This window comes from Zea mays, chromosome 6 (genome assembly GCF_902167145.1).
Source record: "Zea mays cultivar B73 chromosome 6, Zm-B73-REFERENCE-NAM-5.0, whole genome shotgun sequence".
NCBI lineage: Eukaryota > Viridiplantae > Streptophyta > Magnoliopsida > Poales > Poaceae > Zea > Zea mays.
The window spans coordinates 64,980,359-64,983,093 of record NC_050101.1 but is presented as its reverse complement, the minus strand read 5'-3'; the positions used below and the strand labels follow the sequence as shown (position 1 = coordinate 64,983,093).

Sequence of the window (2,735 nt, the reverse complement as noted above, 5' to 3'; positions counted from 1 at the left end):
TCGAATCCATCTAATGTGGATTTAGGTCGTTAGTATACAATAGCATGGAGACAATCTAACTTTCAGGTAATTACATGGTTTTAGAATAGATTTATGACATGAAGTGGCTCGGCTAATCACACACAAATAATCACAACTAGTACTAATTGTTGGTATCTCATACAGTTCAAACCCTAAACAAACGATAAATGTGTCAAGTAATTGTAGCGGAAACACAGACCAATGTGTTATAACCCCTAAATCTGTCCAACAAACAGCTAAAAATGAACCCTAAACCGACATCCCCAAGCAAATCGAGTGCAATATGGTACAAGTAGATATGAACATCACCTTGGTTAAACCGGAACTTAGTAGCGAACACGAACAACCGGATTTGTCGTGTAGATCTGAAGGACACATATCAAACACAAATCATTAGAATGATTACAAAATGTTCGGATTTACTCATGCATAGAAGGAAATAATAATATTCATGGATCTGCTTATCACTCGCACACATGTTCAACCGAAGTGAAGTTCATCAACATATATTTCCAAGTCAGGATGCAGGAACACCAACACGTAGACCGGATCTATGACCAAGATAACAAATCCCAGTTACAAAAAGATAAGAACACAATTACAATTTGAGGTGGCACTTGTTTGCTTGAATTGTATGATGCATGACATTCCTAGAACGGACGGGATCGAATCACAAATGTAAGGTGCAAACCCTAAACACGACGCATCTATGGTGGAAAACCCAGAAACGATGTATGAGCAACAAGGGGGTGTGGATGGTAGAGAAATGTGGGAGACCATACCTCTGTAGGAGCCGGCGACAATAGAGCGGACACCTGCAAGTGGCTTGTCACGTCTGTAGGAGCCGCAACCAAAAGTACGACGAGTCGTGACACGAATCAGTGAGGTGGGACAGAATGGAGGAGAATGTAGGGGAGATACGGATGCAAGATGGGGGAGGTACGTCGCGGTCAACAGCAGAGAGTGAGAGGATGGCAAATGGAGGAGATGGGAGGGAGGGTTGGGATGCCGAAGAAATGGAGCAGAGCATACATGCGAAGATGACGACGTGACCTCAACGGATGTCAGCGACAGAGGTTGGGGTTGAAACCCTAAAGGGCAGCATGAGTGTTCACGGGATGCCAGTGGCTTCTTCAAGACACGGGGCTTCGGCGGCTTCTCCCGACCCGTTGTGGGGCGGCTTTGTCCGGAAGCGCGGCCTATGGAAGCTCCCCAAGAAGCTGGGCATTTGGGAATGTTGGGCAGCTTCTAGCTGCCAAAAGCTAGCCAAAAGCTGATCCAAACAGGGGAATTAGTCTCATCCGTGAGTGTCCACCGTTGGCAAAGCATATCTCTACTAACTAATAAGAGAGGAGTGTAGACTGCCCCCGCCTCCCTACCCCGCCCGCCCGCCCGCCCGCGAACGCCAGGATTTTCGCATCGTGCCTCTGTCTCCCAGGATTGTCGCGCCTCCGCCATTTTCGCCGCCGGAGGGACGCCATGCCCCGGAAGGACGGGAGCACGCCAGAGAGGCTGTTCCCTGGAGGCTGAGGTCGCGCAGCGCCGCGAGCGAGGGGAGCGACGGCGGGAGCGTCCCCGCCAGGCCGGCGTTCTTGAGGTCGAGGTTGTTGACGCGGCCCTCTTGCCCCCAGCTCGGATCCGCCTGGGCGCGCCACGGCACCATCCTCGCTGGCCCCTCCGGCACGGTGCTCGTCCTCATCGAGCTTGCCACGCTATCCTACACCCCCTCCGGATCCGCCAAGTGGATGAAGCATCCACTCTCTCTGTCGTCCAAGCCGTGGAGCCCCATACTGGCCTCTGACGCCATCTTCGCACTCTGCGACGTCGGCACACCGTGGCGCAGCCAGTGGAAGCTCTTCTCCTACCTGCTTGCCATGCTCACGGGGGGCTAGGCGCCCGTGGAGCGAGCGGTGTGGGGAGACGTCTTCGAGGTCCTCAAGCGTCCCCGACTCCTGGCTGGGGCTGGCGGCCGTCGGGTCCTTATGATCGGCGGGCTCAGGTCCTCCTTCGCCATGGACGCGTTGTGCTCCACGGTCTTAATAATTCGCCTAGATCTGGCCACCATGGAGTGGGAGGAAGCTGGGCGCATGCCGCCCAATATGTATCGCTGCTTCACTGGCCTATGCGAGGCTGCCTCACAGGGAGGTGCCATACCGGCCGCTGCTGCCGGGGGTAACAATAAGGTCAAAGTTTTCGGAGGCGATGGGAAGGTGTGGTTCGCAGGTAAGCGAGTGCGCGGGAAGCTTGCAATGTGGGAGGAAGGTGAGATGGGGAGCAGTGGCAAGTGGGACTGGTGGATGGTCTTCCTGGTTATGGTGATGTAGAGAGTTTATTTTAGTACAAATAGCAACCGTATGTCCTACCTGATCTAAACCGCAACACTAATTTTATTATGTGAAGTTTTCTACTTATTATGTGATGTTTTCCACTATGCGAGGTTGTTGGTATAGAATTTATTTTGTATATTTGATCAAATAATTTGTGTGTCGTTGCAGCGTATGGCCATTGTACAGGCTCTTTGGCTCGTGTGTTGCGACAGTCGTCATGGCTACTGCGCAAGTCACCAAACATGATGGCACAGTTTTTCGTTGTACCGGTAAACACTAAGGACTAACCCAATGACTTAGATTACTTGATTTGTTTTGTGTGCTTTGTGCTGAAGGTGTTTCTTAATTCTAGCATGGCAGACAGGAAGTGAATGTGGAGTTGAAGAA

The 2,735-nt window shown here is 51.6% G+C and overlaps 1 pseudogene; it reads left to right on the top strand.

Moving 5' to 3' along the window:
- The first annotated feature begins 917 nt into the window (after positions 1 to 917).
- Positions 918 to 2,359, top strand: LOC109940420 (SKP1-interacting partner 15-like; annotated as a pseudogene).
- Positions 2,360 to 2,735: the final 376 nt, after the last annotated feature.